This window comes from Scylla paramamosain, chromosome 32 (genome assembly GCF_035594125.1).
Source record: "Scylla paramamosain isolate STU-SP2022 chromosome 32, ASM3559412v1, whole genome shotgun sequence".
Classification (NCBI taxonomy): domain Eukaryota; kingdom Metazoa; phylum Arthropoda; class Malacostraca; order Decapoda; family Portunidae; genus Scylla; species Scylla paramamosain.
In genome coordinates, this window is record NC_087182.1 from 8,762,587 (window position 1) to 8,788,754 (window position 26,168).

A 26,168-nucleotide genomic window follows, 5' to 3' on the forward strand; every position below is an offset into this window, starting at 1 on the left:
GTGTGTGTGTAATAAATAAGAACTTCAAGAATTCAGGACCATATTGGACGTTAGTTCCCAAATATTACTAGATCATATCATAATATTTTCACAACTTGAAGAAAAAAAGGAAAACAGGCAAACCTTTACCAGGAATCCAGCCTCAGTATAATTATTTAGCTTTACACACAAGAAGACTGTAGCATGGAAGCCTCCTTTGTTCTTAATGCTGAAATCAACATGCTGCCCAAACAAACAAAGCTGTCATTTGGCTTGTCAGAAATGTGCATGTCACACACAAATGGTTTGAATAATCCTGAAATCCTGAAATAAACACACCTTCAACAAACAACACTGTTCACTACGCTGACATGCTGCACACACACACACACACACACACACACACATAAATAAATAAGTATAAATGTGTGTGTGTGTCAAGCCACATGAGTCATTGGGACGGGAAGAAGATGCGCACATGCCTTTTCCTTGACAGCTCCAGTGCGACTGGCACCACGGCAGTGTGAAGTTTTCCAAGACAGAGGCACCTCTTGTTGTCTGATGCTGGTAGTGGGTTGAGGTAGGGTTAGCTTAGGGTAGCTTAGGTTAGGGTATGGTGCAAGAACTAAAGAGGATGGCAGTGTTGGTTGAAGCCGGAAATTTAGCAGGATAACTAAAGTGATGGTATAAGAAAATGACAAAAGGTGTTCTTGATGCATTTGTACCACAAGCAACACATTGACCTAGCCTGACCCAACCTAGCCCAACCTAACCTTAACTTAACCTAACCTGACCTAAACAAACCTAACCTAACCAAACCTAACCTAACCTAAACTTCCTAACCTGACCTAAACAAACCTAATGCAACCAAACCTAAAGCAACCTGACCTATTCTAACCTAATCTAACCATACCTGACCTATCCTAACCTAACCTAACTTAGCCTAACTCAACCAAAATTAACTAACCAAACCAAACCAAGCCACCCTATTGGTTGACAGGGGATCACCATCAGCCCCTCCCATTGGCCCAGAGCTTCGTGGATTGTGATTGGACTGCTAGCTGGCTGGCTGGCTGACCTGACTTGACCTGACCTGAGCCAACATGATTTACATTTTCCTTGTTGACACTGGCACCATGATCTTTGACATGAACCTGGCACTGGAGAGGTAGGCAGAGAGAGAGAGAGAGAGAGAGAGAGAGAGAGAGAGAGAGAGAGAGAGAGAGAGAGAGAGAGAGAGAGTTATAAGCTTTTTTCCTCTTCTTTTCAGAGAGAGATAGAGAGAGAGAGAGAGAGAGAGAGAGAGAGAGAGAGAGAGAGAGAGAGAGAGAGAGAGAGAGAGAGAGAGAGAGAGAGAGAGAGAGAGAGAGAGAAATTACAAGCTTTTCTTCTTCTTTTCCTTCTTCTTTTTCTTCTTTTCAGAGAGAGAGAGAGAGAGATTTAATTATTTCATTCATTTAATCACTGATATAGTAATTTATTTAGTCATTTAATCTCTCTCTCTCTCTCTCTCTCTCTCTCTCTCTCTCTCTCTCTCTCTCTCTCTCTCTCTCTCTCTCTCTCTCTCTCTCTCTCTCTCTCTCTCCATGATAAAGGCTTCAGAGAGAGAGAGAGAGAGAGAGAGAGAGAGAGAGAGAGAGAGAGAGAGAGAGAGAGAGAGAGAGAGAGAGAGAGAGAGAGAGAGAGAGAGAGAGAGAGAGAGAGAGAGAGAGATGTATTTATTGGTACAGTATTTATGTAACTAGAATGATATCAATGTGTGTGTGACATGTCAATATACACAGGCCTACATAGCCACTTGAACAAGCCAAGAGTTACCTGAAGCATCTGAGGCAACAATCACAATAATAATAATAATAATAATAATAATAATAGTAATAATAATAATAATAATAATAATAATGATAATAATAATAATAATAATAGAGTCCATCTTTACAATATAAAGATGTATTAAGTATTTTTTTATTTATTTATTTACTTTATATTTTTGAGAATAACTTGAAATAAACAGATTTTAAATTGAGAAAATATATAACTCCTTTATTTGACATGTGGATTATAACAGCAGACATCAGTCCCAGAAAAGGGTCAAAGCAGTAGTCAAAAATTGAAGGATAAGTGTCTTGAAACCTCCCTCTTGAAGGAATTCAAGTCATAGGAAGGTGGAAATACAGAAGCAGGCAGGGAGTTCCAGAGTTTACCAGAGAAAGGGATAAATGATTGAGAATACTGGTCAACTCTTGCATTAGAGAGGTGGACAGAATAGGGGTGAGAGAAAAGAAGAAAGTCTTGTACAGCGAGGCCACGGGAGGAGGGAAGGCATGCAGTTAGCAAGATTAAAAGAGCATTTAGCATGAAAATAGCGGTAGAAGATAGCTAGAGATGCAACATTAAGGTGATGAGAGAGAGGCTGAAAACAGTTAGCTAGAGGAGCGGAGTTGATGAAATGAAAACTTTTGATTCCACCCTGTCTAGAAGAGCCGTATGAGTGGAAACCCCCCTAGTCCTGTGAAGCATAACTCATACATGGATGGATAAGGCCCCTGTACAGAGTTAGCAGCTTGGGGGTGAGAAAAACTGGTGGAAATGTCTCAGAATTCCTAATTTCATAAAAGCTGTTTTAGCTAGAGATGAGATGTGAAGTTTCCAGTTCAAATTATAAGTAAAGGACAGACCAAGCATGTTCAGTGTAGAAAAGGGGGACAGTTGAGTGTCACTGAAGAAGAGGGGATAGTTGTCTGGAAGCTTGTGTCCAGTTGATAGATGAAGGAATTGAGTTTTTGAGGCATTGAACAATACCAAGTTTGCTCTGCCCCAATCAGAAATTTTAGAAAGATCAGAAGTCAGGCATTCTGTGGCTTCCCTGCGTGACATGTTATTTAGTGCAGTGTTGAGGTGTTGAAGGGCACAATACACAATGCTGTCAAGGTGCCCCCAGACAAACAGGTCAGTATTGCCAGATAGCTTAGGTTAGGTTAGTTTAAGTTTGGTTAGGTTAGGTTAGGTTAGGTTAAGTTTGGTTAGGTTAGGTTTCTTCCAAACTGGTGGTGTATATCCTGTTGTGTGTGTGTGTGTGTGTGTGTGTGTGCGCCCCTGCTGAGGCCAAACAAGACAAGTTTTTTTGCAAGGTGTGGATGGACAGGAGGGGCATGGGTGACAGTCCTGTGGGTTCTGGTACTGGCAGCACTGGGTGGTGGCTGTCACACGGCTTGGTGCAGGAGAGACTCCTGGGCAGTGAAAGTGATGGCAGAGGGACTGGCAGAGTGAGGGTGCACCAGAAGACACGCCCTGCCTGACTGAGGTGTACAACAAACTCACCAGTGTCAAGTGTGTGTGTCCCTTGGCTGGTGAGGCAAGGCATGCTGGAATGAGCCGGCGAGGGAGAGGCGGCCTGCACCAGGACACTGACTGACTCACTGGGTGTGTCTGTGTGGGCCAATGCAGACTGAGCAGTGTGTGTGTGTATGTGTGTGTGTGTGTGTGTGTGTGTGTGTGTGTATGTGTGTGTGAGGGGGGAAGGGGGGCATTGTCTGGGATGCCCCACATCTTCACCTTGGCAACTTTGCCAAGTTCATTGTTACACACGAGTCACTCTGCCAATCTTGTTGTACTTTTCATGCATGATATTTGCTTGTTTGTGTTTCTGTTTTGTAAATGTTTTGTGAGTTGTGTTAGTCTTTGATGTTATTTGTTGTATTTGTAGTGTTGCTGTGTACCTATTGGTTGTTTAGGAGGTGACGATGGCTTGTACGTGCGTGTGTGTGTGTGTGTGTGTGTTACTGCTACTGCTGCTTCTACTACTACTACTACTACTACTACTACTACTACTATTACTACTACTACTACTACCACTACTACTACTACTACTTGTGTCACTGTCAACAGGTGCTGCTGCCCTCTGGATGTGAAACACTGGACTCCTGCAAACAGGTGTGTCGTTACTCAGCTGGCACAAACACGTCCCCCATCTTTCTGTTCTCCAAGGTGGCCATTGAGGGAGCAGCCTCCCCCACCCCTTCTGTGCAGCCTGGCGGGGAGGGCAACTTCAGGGTAGGTGGTGACGGTGGTGGTGGTAGTAGTAGTGGTGAAGGATTGAGAGTGGTGGCCGACTCTTGCAGTGGAGAGGCAGGTAGGTGCAAGAAGCCAGCAGGGCTACATGTGCCAGGTGCAGTAAGCCAGCAGGCCTACACATGGCAGGTGCAATAAGCCAGCAGGGCTACATGTGGCAGGTGCAGCAAGCCGGCAGGGCTACACGTGGCAGGTGCAGCAAGCCAGCAGGGCTATACGTGGCAGGTGCAGCAAGCCAGCAGGGCTACTCGTGGCAGGTGCAGCAAGCCGGCAGGACTACATGTGGCAGGCCCTGCACAAGACACGCCTGCCTGTCTCCACCTGCCGGCTCTGACCTTGCACCTGCCCACCCTTCCTCCACAGCTCCCTGATGACTCCCCGACTCACCCACCACTGAGAGCCTCCTTATTGATGCTGCTCCATTCACCCTCCACTCTGTTCCACACACTTCTTTCCTGTCTCTTTCCTCACCCTAAATTTTTGAATCCCAGTCGGCTATCAGTCATTCTCCCCGGCAATCCCCCTTCCCATGAAGACTTGTATCAGGCCCCTCTTGACCTGCACCCCCCAGGAGTATCAGCAGGGCAGCCTCAGTGTGTTGTGGTGGGCAGCAGCAGCAGCAGCAGCAGCAACAGCAGTACTCTTCCCTGCATCCTTGTGGTCACTCTCCCCTGTACTGAGTGTACCACCCCAGGCTGCAGCCCTCCTCACTGACCTCTAACCTTTCTGGCTGACTTAACCTCTGAGAACTGCCAAATACACCTTTTACTCTTTATTATTCTGTTATTTTCTTGTGTGTGTATAAGTGTGTTTGTTTATTCAGCTTTATTTTATTGAATTACTACTACTACTACTACTACTACTACTACTACTACTTAATTTAATAATACCTCCACCCCATGTTTATTGATGTGTCAATTAGGGGCTCCATTACTTGGAGGTCATTAGCCCCAGCTCTCGCTAATGACTGTGGCATCCAACCATATCTAATACTCTATAATATAAACATTAGTTGTTAACTATAAATTCACTCTACCTCTACTCTATCTACTCTTATGCCACTCTCCACCACTGTAGCCTCGCAGTCGAGGCCTCCTAAGTCTGCAGGTATGGGAGTGGAATGCCTTGTCCCCCTGAGACACAGGAGGGCAGATCTGAGGAGGGAGAATGAGAGACGGCACCTCATCCATGAGACGACATGGCTCCTTGGCTGGTGCTTCTTTTCTGCCATTAGGTCGGCTAGTCTTGAGTAGAAGCACTGAGCCTTGGAGCCCATCCCGCCATATGTGGTGAAGACCAGAGGTGTGAAGCTGCCCTGGTCAACGTGTTGGATTCTCTCCCCATACGCTCGGATCTTCTCCTGCTCATTCTTGCGGTGGGCGGCCTCCAGGGAGAGTTCGTGGTGACAGGCGGCCATCGGGTCAAAGATCCGTATGTCCATGAATGCTACTACTACTACTACTACTACTACTACTACTACTACTACTACTACTACTGCTGCTGCTTACTACTACTACTACTACTACTACTACTATTACTACTACTACTACTATAAGTGTATAAGTGTGTTTGTTTATTCAGCTTTATTTTATTGAATTACTACTACTACTACTACTACTACAACTACTATTACTACTACTACTACTACTACTACTACTACTACTACTACTACTACTACTACTACTACTGCTGCTTACTACTACTACTACTACTACTACTACTACTACTACTACTACTACTACTACTACTACTACTATAAGTGTATAAGTGTGTTTGTTTATTCAGCTTTATTTTATTGAATTCCTACTACTACTACTACTACTACTACTACTACTACTGCTGCCTACTACTACTACTACTACTACTACTACTATAAGTGTATAAGTGTGTTTGTTTATTCAGCTTTATTTTATTGAATTACTACTACTACTACTACTACTACTACTACTACTACTACCACCACCACCACCACCACCACCACCACCACCACTACTACTACTACTACTACTACTACTACTACTACTACTACTACTACTACAACTACAACTACTACTCCTTACTACTACTACTACTACTACTACTACTACTACTACTACTACTACTACTGTTCATAGTGTCTGGCATGGAGGCATACATTCCTCGCTCTTTTTCTCGTCATAAACCTTCTAAACCTTGGTTTAACACAGCTTGTTCTTGTGCTATACATGATAGAGAGGTGGCCCTCAAAAGGTACTTAAGCCTTCCATCACCAGAATCTCATGCACTTTATATTTCTGCCCGGAACCATGCCAAGTCTGTTCTCCAACTAGCCAAAAACTCCTTCATTAACAGAAAGTGTCAAAACCTTTCAAGATCTAACTCCCCTCGTGACTTCTGGCATCTAGCCAAAAATATCTCCAATAACTTCGCTTCTTCTTCTTTGCTTCCTTTATTTCAACTGGATGGCACCACTGCTATCACATCTATTTCTAAAGCTGAACTCTTTGCTCAAACCTTTGCTAAAAACTCTACCTTGGACTATTCTGGGCTTTGCTCCTCCCTCTCCTCCACCCTCTGACTACTTCATGCCACCTATTAAAATTCTTCACAATGATATTTTCCATGACCTTGCTGGCTTAAATCCTCGGAAGGCTTATGGACCTGATGAAGTCCCTCCTATTGTTCTCTGAAATTGTGCCTCTGTGCTTGCACCTTGCCTAGTCAAGCTCTTTCAGCTCTGTCTGTCAACATCTACCTTTCCTTCTTGCTGGAAGTTTGCCTACATTCAACCTGTTCCTAAAAAGGGTGACCGTTCTAATCCCTCAAACTACCGTCCTATTGATTTAATTTCCTGCCTATCTAAAGTTTTTGAATCTATCCTCAACAGGAAGATTCTTAAACATCTATCACTTCACAACCTTCTATCTGATCGCCAGTACAGGTTCCGTCAAGTCCGCTCTACTGGTGATCTGGCTTTCCTTACTGAGTCTTGGTCATCCTCTTTTAGAGATTCTGGTGAAACTTTTGCTGTTGCCTTGGACATATCAAAAGCTTTTGATAGAGTCTGGAACAAAGCTTTGATTTCCAAACTACCCTCCTATGGCTTCTATCTTTTTCTCTGTAACTTCATCTCAAGTTTCCTTTCTGACCGTTCTATTGCTGCTGTGGTAGACGGTCATTGTTCTTCTCCTAGATCTATTAACAGTGGTGTTCCTCAGAGTTCTGTCCTGTCACCCACTCTCTTTTTATTATTCATCAATGATCTTCTAAACCAAACTTCTTGTCCTATCCACTCCTACGCTGATGATACCACCCTGCACTTTTCCACGTCTTTTCATAGACGTCCAACCCTTCAGGAGGTAAACATTTCACGCAGGGAAGCCACAGAACGCTTTACTTCTGATCTTTCTAATATTTCTGATTGGGGCAGAACAAACTTGGTATTGTTCAATGCCTCAAAAAAATTCCTCCATCTATCAAGTTGACACAACCTTCCAGACAACTATCCCCTCTTCTTCAATGACACTCAACTGTCCCCCTCTTCTACACTGAACATCCTTGGTCTATCCTTTACTTATAATCTGAACTGGAAAATTCACATCTCATCTCTAGCTAAAACAGTTTCTATGAAGTTAGGCGTTCTGAGACGTCTCTGCTGGTTTTTCTCACCTCCCCAGCTGCTAACTCTGTACAAGGGCCTTATCCGTCCATGTATGGAGTATGCTTCACATGTCTGGGGGGGGTTCCACTCATACTGCTCTTCTAGACAGGGTGGAATCAAAAGCTTTTCGTTTCATCAACTCCTCTCCTCTAACTGACTGTTTTCAGCCTCTCTCACCACCACAATGTTGCATCTCTAGCTGTCTTCTACCGCTATTTTCATGCTAACTGCTCTTCTGATCTTGTTAACAGCATGCCTCCCCTCCTCCCGCAGCCTTGCTGCAGAAGACTTTCTTCTTTCTCTCACCCCTATTCTGTCCACCTCTCTAACGCAAGAGTTAACCAGTATTCTCAATCATCCATCCCTTTCTCTGGTAAACTCTGGAACTCCCTGCCTGCTTCTGTATTTCCACCTTCCTATGACTTGAATTCCTTCAAGAGGGAGGTTTCAAGTCACTTATTCATCAATTTTTGACTACTGCTTTGACCCTTTTATGGGACTGGCATTTCAGGGGGCATTTTATTTGGGGGGGGATTTTTGTTGCCCTTGGCCAATGTCCTTCCTATATATATAAAAAAAAAAAAAAGGCACTGTTGGAGGGGTGCCTCAGCATGCCAGCCACTTACAACACTGTGATGGCACAGACACAGCACAGCAGTTTTATGAGCACGCCAATGAGGTCACCAGAACTTGTTCATGACTAGTGTCTACAGCAGCAAGGTCAGGTCAGGTTAGGTTAGGTTAGGTGAGTGTTAGGTTAGGTTAGGTTAGGTTTTTCAGATGTGAATGTTGTGAGTGTGTCAAAAAGAATTTGTCTCTCTTCTCTTCCTCTTTCTTTCCTCTTCTTCAATTCTCATTTCCTTGACTATTTTGTTAATTTGCTGTACCCGTCCCTCCTCCTCTGTCCACTACTACTACTACTACTACTACTACTACTGCAGGCTGGGCAGTAGTGGTGGCCAACTTGGAGGACATTGTGGCAGCCTTCAGAGCAAGACATGACGCATTCCAACAAAACTTTCTGAAGTATCTCAGTGCTGGGAGGAGAAGGTCGCCCAGCTTCAGTCGTGAGTGTGTGTGTTTGTGTGTGTGTGTGCATGTGTCATGATTGAAGGAAAGGTGGAAGAAACATGGAGGAAGGTCTGTGAGGGAGGAGAGGCCTGGAGGTAACTCATGGAGGGAGATATGGAGAAGAGAAGAGAGGGAAGTGGACGGGAAAATGTGTTGTTCTCGTCATGTCAGACTATGTAACAAAAGCACTATTTTAACTATGAAGCAAGTGTCACAGGATAGTCAGGATTGGAGGAAAGGTGGAGGGAACATGGAAGGAGATCATTGAGGGAGGAGAAGCCTGGAGGTAACTTGTGGAGGGAGATAAGGAGGAGAGAAGAGAGGGAGGTGGAGAGAATGCCTTGCATATTTTTTGATTGCTTACAAGTCTCTCCTACAGTTGTGTATGATTCTCCACTCTTCCTGGCAACTTACCAATGGGGAGAGGAGGAGGAGGAGGAGGAGAAAAAGGATGAGGCAGAGGAGAGAGGAGAGAGGAGAAAAGAGATAGAAAAATTGTTGGAGTGTGTGTGTGTGTGTGTGTGTGTGTGTGTGTGTGTGTGTGTGTGTGTGTCTCTGTCTGTCACTACTACTACTACTACTACTACTACCACTATTTACAGTTTTGAAGAGGACCTGAAGCTACAGGCAAGGATTCCAGTCTTCTGGGAACTTTTTCGGAAGACACAAGAGGAAGAGGAAGGGGAGGAAGTTGGGATGAAGGAGAGGATAAGTACAGCACAGAAGAACAAGGAGGAGGAAGAAGAAAAAGAGAGAGTAAGTGTTGTTGTTGTAAAAGTAATTGTTGATCTCTCTCTCTCTCTCTCTCTCTCTCTCTCTCTCTCTCTCTCTCTCTCTCTCTCTCTCTCTCTCTCTCTCTCTCTCTCTCTCTCTCTCTCTCTCTCTCTCTCTCTCTCTCTCTCTCTCTCATTGAGGCAAGTGTCACTGCTGGACTGGATCAGCACCAAGGACAGTCAGAGTGACATCAGACAGATTGCCCAACTCTTTTTTTTTTTTTTTATGTAGGAGGGACACTGGCCAAGGGCAACAAAAATCCAATAAAAAAAAAAGCCCACTGAGATGCCAGTTCCAGAAAAGGGTCTAAAGCAGTAGTCAAAAACTGAAGGATAAATGTCTAGAAACCTCCCTCTTGAAGGAATTCAAGTCATAGGAAGTGGAAATACAGAAGCAGGCAGTGAGTTCAGAGTATACCAGAGAAAGGGATGAATGATTGAGAATACTGGTTAATTCTTGAGTTAGAGAGGTGGACAGAATACAAGTGAGAGAAAGAAGAAAGTCTTGTGCAGCGAGGTCCCGGGATGAGGGGAGGCATGCAGTTAGCAAGATCAGCATAGCATAAAAAGAGTGGTAGAAGACAGCTAGAGATGCAACATTGCGACGATGAGAGAGAGGCTGAAGGCAGTCAGTTAGAGGAGAGGAGTTGATGAGACGAAAAGCTTTTGATTCCACCCTGTCTAGAAGAGTGGTATGAGTGGAACCCCCCCAGACATGTGAAGCATACTCCATACATGGACGGATAAGGCCCTTGTGCAGAGTTAGCAGCTGGGGAGGGGTGAGAAAAACTGGAGACATCTTAGAACGCTTAACTTCATAAAAGCTGTTTTAGCTAGAGATGAGATGTGAAGTTTCCAGTTCAGATTATAAGTAAAGGACAGACCAAGGATGTTCAGTGTAGAAGAGGGGGACAGATGAGTGTCATTGAAGAAGAGGAGTTGTCTGGAAGGTTGTGTTGAGTTGATAGATGGAGGAATTGAGTTTTTGAAGCATTGAACAATACCAAGTGTGCTCTGCCCCTATCAGAAATTTTAGAAAGATCAGAAGTCATGCGTTCTGTGGCTTTCCTGCGTGAAATGTTTACTTCCTGAAGGGTTGGATGTCTATGAAAAGACGTGGAAAAGTGCAAGGTGGTATCATCAGCGTAGGAGTGGATAGGACAAGAAGTTTGGTTTAGAAGGTCATTGATGAATAATAAGAAGAGAGAAGAAAAGTGGGTGACAGGACAGAACCCAGAGGAACACCACTGTTAATAGATTTAGGAGAAGAACAGTGACCGTCTACCACAGCAGCAATAGAAGAGTCAGAAAGGAAACTTGAGATGAAGTTGCAGAGAGAAGGATAGAAGCTGTAGGAAGGTAGTTTGGAAATCAAAGCTTTCTGCCAGACTCTGTCAAAAGCTTATGATATGTCCAAGGTAACAGCAAAAGTTTCACCAAAATCTCTAAAAGAGGATGACCAAGACTCAATAAGGAAAGCCAGAAGATCACCAGTAGAGTGGCCTTGACAGAACACTTATTGGCGATCAGATAGAAGATTGTGAAGTGATAGATGTTTAAGAATCTTCCTGTTGAGGATAGATTCAAAAACTTTAGATAGGCAGGAAATTAAAGCAATAGGACAGTAGTTTGAGGGATTAGAATGGTTATCCCTTTTAGGAACAGGCTGAATGTAGGCAAATTTCCAGCAAGAAGGGAAGGTAGATGCTGACAGACAGAGCTGAAAGAGTTTGACTAGGCAAGGTGCAAGCACAGAGGCACAGTTTCAGAGAACAATAGGAGGGACCTATGGACATCAGGTCCATAAGCTTTCTGAGGGTTTAGGCCAGCCAGGGCATGGAAAACATCATTGTGAAGAATTTTAATAGGTAGCATGAAGTAGTCAGAGGGTGGAGGAGAGGGAGGAACAAGCCCAGAATCATCGAAGGTAGAGTTTTTAGCAAAGGTTTGAATGAAGAGCTCAGCTTTAGAAATAGATGTGATAGCAGTGGTGCCATATGTTTGAAATATAGGAGGGAAAGAAGAAGCAAAGTTATTGGAGATATTTTTGGCTAGATGCCAGAAGTCATGAGGGGAGTTAGATCTTGAAAGATTTTGACACTTTCTGTTAATGAAGTTTTTGGCTAATTGGAGAACAGACTTGGCATGGTTCCGGACAGAAATATAAAGTGCATGAGATTCTGGTGATGGAAGGCTTAAGTACCTTTTGTGGGCCACCTCTCTATCATGTATAGCTGGAGAACAAGCCGTGTTAAACCAAGATTTGGAAGGTGTAGGTCGAGAAAAAGAGTCAGGAATGTACGCCTCCATGCCAGGCACTATTACCTCTGTTATGTGCTCATCACACAAAGATGAGTCTCTGACACAGAAGCAGTAGTCATTCCAAGAAAAATCAGCAAAATACCTCCTCAGGTTCCCCCAACTAGCAGAGGCAAAACGCCAGAGGCACCTTTGCTTAGGAGGATCCTGAGGAGGGATTGGAGCGATAGTACAAGATACAGATATGAGATTGTGGTTGGAGGAGCCCAATGGAGAAGAGAGGGTGACAGCATAAGCAGAAGGATTAGAGATCAGGAAAAGGTCAAGAATGTTGAACCTATCTCCAAGACGGTCAGGAATACGAGTAGGGTGTTGCACCAATTGCTCTAGGTCGTGCAGGATAACGAAATTGAAGGCTAGTTCACCAGGATGGTCAGTGAAGGGAGAGGAAAGCCAAAGCTGCAGAGGACTGGCCCAGGTGTTTATGTTCATGTGTGTGTGTGTGTGTGTGTGTGTGTGTGTGTGTGTGTGTGTGTGTGTGTGTGTGTGTGTGTGTGTGTGTGTGTGTGTGTGTATTTACCTAGTTGTATTAACTTAGTTGTGGTTTATGGGAGGGGAGTAATCTCATAGTATCCCATCTCTGTATCTATCTAGTTTGGTCTTTCAAGCACTGACAGTTATGGCATTGACAACGTCTTCACTGAGTTCATTCCATTTGTTCACACTTTTGTGAGGAAAACTGTACTTCTTGATGTCTCTTCTACAGTTCTTTTTCTTCAGCTTCTTACTGTGTCCCCTTGTACTCTGTGTGTCTAAATTTATACCATTTTTCATTCTATAGATGTTTATTAAATCTCATCTCTCCTATTTTCAAGGGTAGAAATTTCCAACATTCTTAATCTCTCTTCATAAGTCGACTTACTCAACTCTGGAACCATCTTAGTGACTGCTCTTTGTACTCTTTCTAATTTTATAATATTCCTCTTTGTATGAGGAGACCACACCACTGCCACATATCCCAGTCTTGGTCTTATCATGGAAATCAACAACTTTTTTATCATTTCTTCATCCAAATATGAGAATGCCATTCTTACTCTTTTTAACAAATTCATTGTCTCCCCAGTAATTTTATCAATGTGTCTGTCCAGAGTCAAATTTTCAGTAACTGTTACTCCCAAATCCACTTCTTCTTTTCATTTCTGTAACTTCACACCATCCATCTCATAATGATATTGTATTCTTTTCTTACTCTTACCAAACTCCATTACTTTACATTTACTTAAACTGAATTTCATTTGCCAAGATTTACTCCATCTATTTATCTTATTTAAATCATCTTGCAGTACCATACAGTCATTCACATTTTCTACCCTTCTCATCAGCTTAGCATCATGCACAAATAAGTTCATTTAACTATCTATTTCTTCATTTATGTCGTTCATATATTATAAATGTTATCGGTCCCAACACTGACCCCTTTGGGACACCACTTGTTACTTTCAGCCAAGATGAATTTTGGTTTTGTATTACAGTTCTCATCTATCATCCAGATAATCCTCCATCCACTCCAGCAGTCTTCCTCCAATTTTTCCATAATTTTTTTCCAATAGCAATCTTTGGTGTGGTACTTTGTCAAACACTTTCTTCAAATCTAACTAGACACCATCCACCCATCTGTCTCTCTCCTGCACAATATTGATTACCCTTGAATAAAAGGACAATAAGTTCATGGAGCATGATCTTCCCCTCCTAAATCCAAATTGACAATTTACTAAAACACTATCTCTTTCCAAGTGTTCCATCCATCTTTTCTTTATTGTTCTTTCACATACTTTTCCTACAGCACTAATCAAGGACACTGGCCTATAATTTGGTGGGTTATCCTTATTTCCTCCTTTGTATATTGGTGATATTACCGCTAGATTGAATTTTATCAGCCAGTTGTTCTCTATGTTCCTTTAATATCCAGTTTGATACTCCATCTGGACCAGTTGCTTTATTTACTTCAGGTTCTTCTGTCATCTTAAGTATTTCTTCATAACTGACTGGGATTGTACTTGGTATATTCCTCACCAACTTATCCCTTCCAGCATCAAACTCCCCTTCCACAGTAAATTCCAGTCTGAAACTATTGTTCATAACCTCTGCCAAGTCCTCTGCATCCTCATAGATTTTTTCTTCAGCTTTCAATCTTGATACACCTTCCTTCTTCTTCATCTTCCCATTAATATGTCTAAAGAATAGTTTGTGTTCATTTATACATTCATCTATTATTCGGGGTGTAACGCAAGTTTCTGCAAATACTAAAAGAGGTGAAAGAACATGTAATTCTAAGTAGAAAATGTTTTATACACATATGCATTTTAAGGCTTTGTTTACCCGTCAGAGGAATTGAAAATGTATGGGACTCACGGGTGTGCTCTACGTGTAGCTACAAGGTGACAGACAGATGGTTGCATTGTTGCAGCCTCAGAGGTGCCACTCGGTCAACTTACAAATGGTTTAATTTTATTTTTTGCAGCCTGTGGAATATTACAATATCTTGTAACAAGACCAATTTTATTAAAAAGCACGCAATTTACCAGTAAGCATTACACGACAACATTATTGCAGTGATTAAAAGTATTCCTGTAAAATGCTTTGTGGCATCATCAAAGCAAGGGAGGAGGGCGAGTGAGTCTGAGCAACCTTGAAAACAGCTGAGTGATGATGCCATGTAGCATTTTAAAGGAGTACTTTTAATCACCACAATAATGTTGCCATGTAATGCTTATTGGTAAATCACATGCTTTTTAATACCTTTTGTCTTGTTAAAAGATACTGTAATATTCCACAGCCTGCAAAAAAATAAGATTAAACCATTTGTAATTTGAGCAAGTGGCACCTCCGAGGCTGCAACAATGCAACTGTCTGTCCATCACCTCGCAGCTACACGCATAGCACACCCGTGAGTCCCATACATTTTCAACTCCTCTGACAGGTTAACAAAGCCTTAGAATTCATATGTGTATAGAACATTTTCTACTTAGAATTACACGTTCTTTCACCTTTTTCAGTATTTGCAGAAACTCATGTTACACCCTATATCTCTTTCATAGTTTCTTCTCTTCATTCTTATTATCTCAATGTACTTGTTCCTAGCATCAATATATTCCTCCCATCTGCTCTCAGTTTTGCTTTTCTTCCATCTATTCCAAGGATTTGATTTACAATTTCTAGCCTCTTTTCATTTTGTATTGAACCATTCTTTACCCTTTCAACATCTCCCTCCTCCTTTAGGTACAAATTTCTCCACAGCAGGATTATATATCCTTATAAACTCATCCCATTTTTCCAAAACATCTTCTGCATCTTCAAAGTCTTTCCAGTCCACGGCAGCAAAGTACTTTCTTTATTTTTCAAAGTCAGCTTTACTATATTGAAATCTTCTTACCTTATAATTTTCATCAATGATTACATTTTCATTTTCAAATTAAATTCCATCAACACATGATCACTTTTACCTAGAGCCCTATCATAGTGTATAGTTTCAATAATTTCCATGTCCTTGGTAAACAGTGAATCAAGTCTTGATGCCTTATCTCTTCCACTAAATCTGGTATCACAATCAACCCACTGAATCATCAAGTTTTCTACTGCCTAGTTCAATAGTCCATTACTCCATGAGCTCTCGCTTCCAGTAGTTGTCAGTGTCTCCCAATTTATCTCCTTGCAATTAAAATCACCAACAATAACTATATCACTACTTTCCATCACTATCTTTTCAAGCCCTTTTAGCACATCTACCAACATCTCTTCATGCTCTTCTTTTTGCCAAGCATTGGTCACAAGTGGCACATACACTCCTACATAATTCATTATCCTTTCATTTTCACTTCTAAGTACACTTCTAAGTAAGTGGTGTGTGTGTGTGTGTGTGTGTGTGTACGTGCCAGGGTGTCAAGTATTCACACCTAATTCCTGCTACATAATTCTGTTTCTGCAAGATTGAGTCAAGTTTGTAATCTCGCATTGTTTAACAAGTTGAGTTGTCACATTTGTCTTTAAACTGACTCTCCCTCCCTGTGTTAGAACTGACTCTCCTGTGTTAGAATATTGCATGTTTGCAAGGCCACAGGGATGCTTAGCTGGGTTCTCAAGAGTGTTTCTCCTGTCAGTAATGCAGAGACGTTGTTAATCTGTCACTGGAACTGTAAAAACACCCTTAAAAACCCACGTCACTTCAACTAGAGCCTTTTAAAAGAGTGTTTCTCATGTCAGTAATGCAGAAATGTTGTTAATCTGTCACTGGAACTGTAAAAACATCTTAGAAAACCCACTTTACTTCAATTAGAGCCTTTTAAAAACAGTATTTCTCCTGTAAGTAAAGCAAAAATGTTGTTAATATGTCACTGAAACCATAAAAACCCCCTTGAAAACCCATGTCACTTGAACTAGACACACACACACACACACACACACACACACACACTCACCACCAGTACTGCTGGTGCCACACAGATCAGTGAGGGGCTGCTGGAACCAGGGAGGGAAGAGGTCAGCGCTGTGCTTCAAGAGGTAGACCGGCCACAGATGAAGGAGGTGAAGGGCTGTGTGGCCTGGAGCAGCTCATGCATGATGCTGCCAATGTGGTGCAGGAGCAGAGCAATTTCTCCCAGGTACTCCTCCATATCTCCTTTCTTAAGTTACCTCCATGCTTCCACTTCCTCAAAGACCTTCCTCCATCTTTCTTCCATCTTCCCTCCAATCCTGACCATCCATTCATAGTTAAAATAGTGTTTTTGTTAGATAGTATGACTTCACAGCCAGCCATTTTCCCCTCCACAAGTGTCTATTCTTTCCTCCATTTCTCCCTCCACAACTTCCTTCCAGGCTTCTCCTTCCTCAGTGACCTTCCTCTATGTATCCTCCACCTCTCCTGCAATCCTAACTACTCTGCAACACTTGGTTGATAGTTAAAAATCATGTTTTTGTTAGACAATCTCACTCACAGCCAGCTATTTTCCCCTCCACCTTCCTGTATTCTTTCCTCCATGTCTCCCTCCAGAAGTTCCCTCCGGGCTTCTCCAGGGTTTTTCAGGCTTCTGCTGTGATGATTGAATGTTGACTAATGAAAGGTTACTTGTGCAAGAATTTTTAGGTATATTGTGAGAATTAAATACACCTGTAACAGCTAAATGGATATATTTCCATAGATAGTACAAACTAGTTATGTGTTTGAATGGATGGTGCCTTGCATTGGTGGAGCCTGTACTTGGCTGGCTGCCCCTCTAGTGGTGGTGGTGGTGGTGGTAGTAGCAGGCTTTGCACAGTGAGGCCTTTCTATGAGAAAGGTCTATTTGAATCAGTACAAAGGAGAATGACTAAAAAGATACAGGGGATGAGGAGTATTCCTTATGAGGCGAGATTGAAGCTGTTAAATTTACCTTCTTTAGAGACATGTAGGTTGAGGGGACTTGACAGAAGTCTTTAAGTGGTATAAGGGTTATAACAAGGGGGATGTAAGCAAAATTCTTAGGATCAGCAACCAGTATAGAACAAGAAATAACAGGTTCAAGCTTGAAAAATTCAGGTTTAAGAAAGAGATAGGAAGAAATTGGTTCACAAATAGAGTGGTAGATGAGTGGAACAGACTCAGTAATCATGTTGTTAGTGCTAGGACATTAGGGAGCTTTAACAGAAGATTAGATGGGTTTATGGATGGGGATGATGGGTGGAAATAGGTAGGTATATTTCATACAGGGAATGCCACGTGTAAGCCTGCTCGCTTCTTGCAGCTTCCCTTATTTCTTATGTTCTTACGTTCTTGTGTGTTTATTTTGAGCATCAGCACAGCGCAGTGACAGCAAACAATGATCCTTTCCTGTGGATCACCTGGTGGGAAAGGATTAATTAAGGAGGTGACAGGGGTGATACTTGCATCTTATTTGTATTAACTAATAGTAGAATATTCATCATTTATTGAATGTCAGCAGGGGCATTGGTGAAGTGCTGATTGAACATTAAACATGCTGCTGGCCTCTGCTGTGTACCAGCTGTGTACTTTTGCTGTGACCCGCTTCTTTGTACATTTCAGAAGACAAAGTTTTGCCCAGAGAGTGACCTGCTGCTTTGTGGAGTGATGCCCCAAGAAGCTGCCAGACCAGCCTTCCACAAGTTTCTCAAGACACTATTAGCCACACCGTCTGAAGACGCACATGGCTTTGCAGTGGCACCACACCACAGGCTGGTGACTCCTGTGCACCACTTGATGGAGAATAGTGTGTCTGTTGGCAGAGAGTGGTGAGATAAGTGTTCATCTTGTTTTACTCAGTAATAAGCATGTTCACTGGGTTCAAACTGTGCCTCATGTATGCACAATTGATAAGACCACTCTTCTGACACTCTAATAGGCAGGGCAGCAGCAGCAGGAGCAGCACTGTTAGTGTTCAAGCTTCACTATCTTTGATCATAGTGTTTAAATATACTATGTTGGTTTGTTTATTAGCATTCAGATTAATTTGCTTTGCTTAGTCTTCATTTGTTCCTTATTTTGTGTTGGTATAATATATATATATATATATATATATATATATATATATATATATATATATATATATATATATATATATATATATATATATATATATATATATATATATATATATATATATATATATATATATATATATATATATATATATATATATATATATATATATATATATATATATATATATATAATTATTTACAAGATTAATTTTTTTCATTGTGTTTATTGTGTTGCAAATGTATTCCTCTTTACAAGCAGTCTGTTGTAGGTCAGTTCAAAGTGGAGCATTTTGACTCACCATACTCATCAACCTGTGTCCTGTATTTTGTGTATAAGCTTCCATATCTGAGTTGTGCATGTAATACACTCTTCACTACATTTATACATATTGAGCCTCACTACATTCATGCAGGATGGAAGAAAATTAAGCTTGACCATTTTGTGTGATCATTCTTTATTGTAGGCACAGTACAAGATGATGCAGTACTTGTATATGTAATGCTGTGTGTGTGTGTGTGTGTGTGTGTGTGTGTGTGTGTGTGTGTGTGTGTGTGTGTGTGTGAGGGGGACAGTTATTGGTGAGGGGCTGTGAGGAGTCACTGTGGGTTCATAAACATACTGTGGGGGACATACTGTGGGCTGTGGAGAGAGAGAGAGAGAGAGAGAGAGAGAGAGAGAGAGAGAGAGAGAGAGAGAGAGAGAGAGAGAGAGAGAGAGAGAGAGAGAGAGAGAGAGAGAGAGAGAGAGAGAGAGAGAGAGAGAGAGAGAAGGGGGAAGGAAAGGCAGCTGGAGGAGTGAACAGCTGCACCAGAGCCCACCACTGCTGACTACTACTACTACTACTGCTACTACTACTACTACTACTACTACTACTACTACTACTACTACTACTAGTACTACTAGTATTACTACTACTACTGCTGCTGCTGCTGTTATTCCTCTCCTCTTCCCAGCACAGCAGCAAACTCTGGGGTCCTGCCACAGTGCTGCTCCCTCCTGCAGGACACGTTTCCATCTTTACATTCTGGACCCGTGCATGGACTTTGTGTCTTGGTAAATCTCACTGCAGCCACTGCCTTTGCTGTGGCGGTGTGCTGTGTGTGGTGGCCGGTGACAGACAGAAGGGCAGCCGCCCCCATGCTGCAGCTGGCTGGCAGGAGGGAGGGGCAAGCTGGCCACCTTTTCTGTCACCACCTGCTGTGGAAAGAGCACCATTATCATCATCTTTGTTTTCCTTCTTTTTCCATTTGTTTTCCTTCACAATTTGCAAGAAATGGTCACAGAGTTTGTTCTGTTGTTATTGTTGGCTGTTTATTATTAAATGACATGTTTATTGTGTTGTTTTATCTGTTAGTAGTTGTTGTTTGTGTGCATGATTGATGAATAAAGGGAGTGCACAGTTCCAGGTGTTTGTTTGCATCTCAGTTGTTTACAAGCATAAAGGGCTTGGCAAATAGTAGTAGTAGTAGTAGTAGTAGTAGTAGTAGTAGTAGTAGTAGTAGTAGTAGTAGAATTACCAGGATATTTCAACAAATGCTGGTACTACTACTACTACTACTACTATACTGCTAAAAATATACAATCCAAGACCTCTACTATCATTCTTATTACTATACTGAACATTGCTATTACTACTACTATCAGTTCTACCATCACCACCACCACTCCCACTTTGCTCAGCCCTGTGCCCTGGCCAGCTGCTGGAGGAGGAGGATGTCCTGGTAATGCAGGAGGTGGATGCCCTTCCCTCCTCCTCCTGCTGTTGGTGTGTGGCTCTGGGGGTCGCCCTCAGAGACAATGCAGAGCTCACCACACACAGCCCTCCAATTATCTCTTCTGCAATAGTGATGATAGGTTTGGTTAGCTTAAGTTAGGTTAACACTCAAAAGTCATAGAGACACTTATGAAAACCAAAAAAAAAAAATTTAAGACACAAAAAATAGTATGATGGGATCTGGGAAGATGAAGAAGAGAAGAACAGGCAAATATAAAATGTGAAGTAGAAAGATTAAGAAAATGACAATGGGAAAGGATTTGTGGGTCAGTGTGTGGATGATGATAATTTGTCAAAGGAGGAACACATGAATAGAATTGTGGGTGAAGGAACATAGAAATAGCATTCAGATCTAGAAACTGATTGTGACTGACTGGGAGGGTCCTTGACACTCTTACAGTAATGATGCATCAGCAGGGGATATTGCTAATAAGGAAGTCAAGGTTCCCAATAAGCATTTTTGACTGTGAGGGACCTTGATGCCCTTAAAGTAGTGACACTCCACCAAGAGATGCTCATGATAAGGGAGTCAAGATTCCCAATAGACATTTTTGACTGAGGGACCTTGATGCCCTTACTAACAACATTTTGTCACGATTCAATCTATTGCTGCCAGGGTTGCCTTCTTCTGTGGGTCATCTGCCAGTCCCTCCTCCAGCTGTACCAGCAAGTGGCAGGCCTGAAATAATAATAGTAGTAGTAGTAGTAGTAGTAGTTTTTCACTGAGTGATTCTTTATTGGGCATAATTACATACTGACATAGGAGCAGTAGCATATCATCAATATTAGGGCAGCAGCAGCAGGTCACCGAGCCTAAGCTCCTCAGCGGACAGAGAAATATATAATATACACATGAATACAATTTCAACCAGATGGCACCACTGCTATCACATCTATCTCTAAAGCTGAACTCTTCGCTCTGACCTTTGCTATAAAAACTCCACCTTGGATGATTCAGAGATTGTTCCTCCCTCTCCTCCACCCTCTGACTACTTCATGCTACCTCTTAAAATTCGCAATGATGATTTCTATACCCTCGCTGGCCTAAACCCTCGGAAGGCTTATGAACCTGATGGGGTCCCTCCTATTGTTCTCCAAAACTGTGCCTCCGTGCTTGCACCTTACCTAGTCAAACTCTTTCAACTTTGTCTGTCAGCATCTACCTTTTCTTCTTGCTGGAAGTTTGCTTACATTCAGCCTGCTCCTAAAAAGGGTGACTGTTCTAATCCCTCAAACTACCGTCCTATTGCTTTAATTTCCTGTTTTCTAAAGTTTTTGAATCTATCCTCAACTGGAAGATTCTTAAACATCAATTAGCAACCTTCTATCTAATTGCCAGTATGGGTTTGGTCAAGGCCGCTCTACTAGTGATCTGGCTTTCCTTACTGAGTCTTGGTCATCCTCTTTTAGAGATTTTGGTGAAACTTCTCTGTTGCCTTAGACATACCAAAAGCTTTTGATAGAGTCTGACACAAAGCTTTGATTTCCAAACTCCCCTCCTAATACTTCTATCCTTCTCTTTGTAACTTCTCAAGTTTCCTTTCTGCCCGTTCTATTGCTGCTGTGGTAAACGTTCACTGTTCTTCTAAATCTATTAACAGTGGTGTTTCTCAGTGTTCTGTCCTGTCACCCACTCTCTTCCAATTATTCATCAATGATCTTTTAAACCAAACTTCTTGCCCTATCCACTCCTACGCTGATGATATCACCCTACTCTTTTCCATGTCTTTTCAGAGAAGTCCAGCCCTTCAGGAAGTAAACAGTTATGCAGTAAAGCCACAGAACGCCTGATTTCCAATCTTTCTAAAATTTCTGATTGGGGCAGAGCAAACTTAGTATTGTTCAATGTCTCAAAAACTCAATTCCTCCATCTATCAACAGACAACTATCCCCTCTTCTTCAATGACACTCAACTGGCCCCCTCTTCTACACTGAACATCTTTGGTCTGTCCTTTTCTTATAATCTATATAAAGTGGAAATTTCACATCTCATCTCTAGCTAAAACAGATTGTATGAAGTTAGGTGTTCTGAGACGTCTCCGCCAGTTTTTCTCACTCCCCTAGTTTGGATGACACAAACGGTAACACAATCCACGCAGAGATTCACCACTTGGGCTGCACCTCACTCTGTATAAAAGAGCGCATGTTTTGGGTCGCTGTGAACACTCACTACACTGTTATTAGGCCTCTTCCAGTTCAAACCTTCACTCACTGTCGGCGCCCAAACACCACATACAGGCGACGCGGTTTGGACCACAGCCTCCACAGAAGACAGACCCTGGATTGCTGATGGCTCAGCGACTCTGAGCCGGAGTGAAAGTAGTCTTTTTAATGTTTGCTGCTAATTCATTTGGTGTTACCCATTGGAATATACTCGTATTATGCAGCTGATGGTTTAATTGTACTTGTAAGTTATATGAATGAGTTATCTGTTAGGAGGAGGTTTGTATCATCAGCAAACAAAACCTGACTAAACTTATTGCTATCATTACCCATGTATCATTAATGTATACCACAAATAATATACAACCTAATATTGACCCTTGAGGCACAACACCCTAAACAATACTTTCCAGATTTGAGGTATTACTATTGCAGAATGCAGCCTGTTTCCAGGCTGGCAGGAAGCTAGCAAACAAATTTAGTGGTAATCCTCTTACTCCAATATTTTCAAGCTTATGTAATAATATATTAGGGTCAATACAATGCAAGGCTTTAGACAAACCAACAACTGCCCCTACTACACAGTTCTTTCTCTCCATATATTGATGTGTTTCATCAGTGAGTTTTAGTATTGCTGTGTCAATTAATTTTTTTGTGGAATGAAAACTGGTTATTTTGATGGTAGGCTGAATGAGTGTAAAAAATCAGTCAGTCTCTTTGCTTTTGCCTTTTCCAATGTTTTGCCGAGTGAGGCTAAAACGCAAACTGGTGTATAATTGTCTCCCTGCCCCTTATCACCAGATTTAGAGATTGTTAATACCTTACCAATTGTAAGTGTGTCAGGAAAATAACCTTGTGTAAAACACAAGCTGATTATGTGGGTGTTAGGAACACTAATATGCTGTGGTGTATTTGTTACCATTTTGAGGAAAACATCAGATCCTGCAGCTGTGTTTTTCAAAGACTTTAAATAACACAGCATTTAATTTATGCTAACACGATAAATACAAGCACAGCAATCTCAACCAATATTTAAATGTTTGTGTGAGGCTGCTGTGCTGTGCTGTGCTGTGCGTTTCCAGGAGGATGTACACTCTCTGTCTTACTTAGAACATTACTACTGAACATACTTGCCTGACCACATTCATTCTTTCATTTTATTTAGTACTAGTAGTAGTAGTAGTAGTAGTAGTAGTAGTAGTAGTAGTAGTAGTAGTAGTGGTGGTGGTGGGATAGCTTTTGTTAGGTAAGAAAGAAGAGAAGAAAAATAGTAGTAGTAGTAGTAGTAGTAGTAGTAGTAGTAGTAGTAGTAGTAGTAGTAGTAGTAGTAAAGTTTGGTTAGGTTAAGTTAGAGAAGAGGAGGAGGAAAAAGTAGTAGTATTAAGAGTATGACAAGAATAGTCAAATAGTGGAGAAAGACAATTTCCCAGCAACAACCCTAGCCACACCCTCTCCCTGGCTATCCCACACTAAGCAGCAACAAATGGTGTACTATCCCACCTCTCAGGGCAGTAGTTGTCTTGATAGGCGGAGTGTGCTGGACTATTTTAATGCCGCCATAGAGGCTGTGCAGCTTGGAGTCAGTAGTCAGGTCCAGTAGTTGACTATCCTGACTATCCGTGACTACCCTGGGGTTGTCCTGGCCAGAAATGTCCTCCATCTGTGAGATGCTCTCTCCTGCAATAGTAGTAGTAGTAAAAGTAATATTAGTAGAAGTAGTAGTAGTAGTAATAGTAGTAGTAGTAGTAGTAAAAAGAGTGTGTGTGTGTGTGTGTGTGTGTGTGTGTGTGTGTGCCATGGTGTTCCGACGCGCGTGCGTGTGTGGGTGTGTTGATGTTCATTTACCTGTTTTTATTAGTTATATGTGAAGTCGTACGGAACTCTTCTACTATAGATGGAGGAGGAGATTGTTTTGTGTGACTGCCGCGTGTGCCAGCCAGCAGACGAACCGTGAACAGCTTCGTGTCCAGCAAACAGGCCAACAGCAAGCAGCGTTACCACAGCCTCAGGTCGCTGCCTCCCGCTAGTCTCTGCTGGGATGTATAAATCGAGGGACTAACAGCGTGGAAAAAGTTGGCGTAGTTTGGAAGTGTGGACTGAGGTGTGAGGTCGACCCCTTTACCTGTCCTTCGAAACACAGGACCTGAGTGAGCTGGATTATTTGTAAATGTGTGTGTCCTGATCTTGTTGATTCTACACGAGCGTATATTCCTCACCACCTCATTGGCACGATTGAAATTTGCTGTGAGTCAACCGTTATGATGGCAAACAGCAAAAACAGCCAGGTGAAGGGAAGACGTTACAACGTAGCCAGCTAACCAGAAAAAATAAGGAAGAATTAATCGACATCATGCTGGCGTCTGGTGAAGATGGTACTACACTAGCAAGCATCAAGAGGATGGATGACGTAGTCAAAGCAATGGAAGCTCTCAAGGACACAATAACAGCCCAGAACAACGTGGCCAATAAGAATTGTGAGGAGCTGAGGGCTTGAGTCGATAAGCGCGACTCATCGCGAAGCAGCAGCAGTACTTGGAATACCTTGATAAGAAGGAACGCGAGGGCAACGTAGTCATTATGGGCGTACCTGATGATCAAGAGTCCCTGGAGGGCGCAACTACTGACGAGGAGACGCTGGACAAGATCTGGACGGCAGTTGGTGTGGATGGCGTGGCTGGGACTCACCGCAGGTTGGAGAGACCGCTCACGCCAGGCCAGCGGCGGTGCACCGCCACGAGCCCGCCTCATCCTATCGACGCTTGCTGATAAAAACCAACGCGCCATCATCCTGAACAATGCAAGTCGATTGAAAACCTCTGGTAATAACTTCAGTCGAATTTACATTAAAAAAGATGTCCATCCAAGCATTAGGAAGGAGTGGCGTAGGTTACGTGATGTAGAAGCGGCAGAAAGAGCAAAACCAGAAAACGTTGGCTGTACCATACGCTTGATACACGTGAGCGCGAAGTCTATAAAAATACAGTAACTGATGCTTGGAATGCTCATTTTTTCTAGATGGTCCACAGTGCAGTAGTAAAATTAAGATGATTTCATGGAATATGAATGGTGTATATTCAAAGTTAGAAAAAAGTACCGTATATCAATTGCTATGTGAATATGATAAAATATCTATTAATGAAATAAAAACACCGCTCCCAGTAATTTTAAGTGGATATAAGTCATACAGAAGTCATGTAGTTGGTTCTGCCACTTATGGAGGCACAGTAGTATTAGTTAAGAACAGGTTGTCTGAGACTGTTTGGTGTGGACACGAGTATAGGAGATCAAGTGTGGATGCAGATGCGGAGCATTCCTAGTGTACTCTTCGGCTTTTGTTACATTCCGCCTTCTGATTCACAGTATTATTTGTTGAGTGCCTTTTCCTACATAAAAGAGAAATTGTCAGAATTTATGCCTAATGGATATGTTATTTTTGGTGACATGAATAAGATTTGGTAAAAAGGTCATTGGTGCCACTTAATGTGTCAGATGGAAATGAATTGTCATATCCTGTTGTTGCTGATGATGTAAATGTGCTAAATGTTCGTGGTGAGCAACTTGAAATCTCAGAAGCATTTTTCTTGGAGGCAAGACTTTTCGGAGACCAGGTGTGTAGATCTCGGAGGTTGACATGTGTGCAGCATCGCGTACCATGATAAAGTTTATTGATGATTTGTCGGTAGTGCAACGCGTCGACCTGCCATCAGACCACGCCCCCTTAACACTGACAGTCGCCGGTACTGGGGTGGATCTGGATAATCTCCTTGTTAGATCATCCCCAGTTGGGAGATCACACGACTCTGTACAGTTGTAGTAGAAAAAATTACTTGTTTAGAAGACCAATGAAGTTCATGAATATAGATAAAGAACTGTTTAGTAACGATATCTCCCAAAGAGATCTGGATT

General features: G+C 42.2%; 2 long non-coding RNA genes across 2 annotated transcripts; one reads left to right on the forward strand and one right to left on the reverse strand.

The window, feature by feature from the left end:
* The first annotated feature begins 1,000 nt into the window (after positions 1–1,000).
* Positions 1,001–18,349, forward strand: LOC135088904 (uncharacterized). Its single transcript, XR_010261165.1, has 3 exons — positions 1,001–1,147; positions 16,294–16,451; positions 17,870–18,349. It is a non-coding gene; the product is annotated as an uncharacterized LOC135088904 (long non-coding RNA).
* A 934-nt stretch (positions 18,350–19,283) lies between these two features.
* LOC135088905 (uncharacterized) lies at positions 19,284–25,098 on the reverse strand. The gene is made up of 4 exons (XR_010261166.1): positions 24,850–25,098; positions 23,763–23,939; positions 20,685–20,778; positions 19,284–20,161 (listed from the first exon to the last, which is right to left on the reverse strand). It is a non-coding gene; the product is annotated as an uncharacterized LOC135088905 (long non-coding RNA).
* Positions 25,099–26,168: the final 1,070 nt, after the last annotated feature.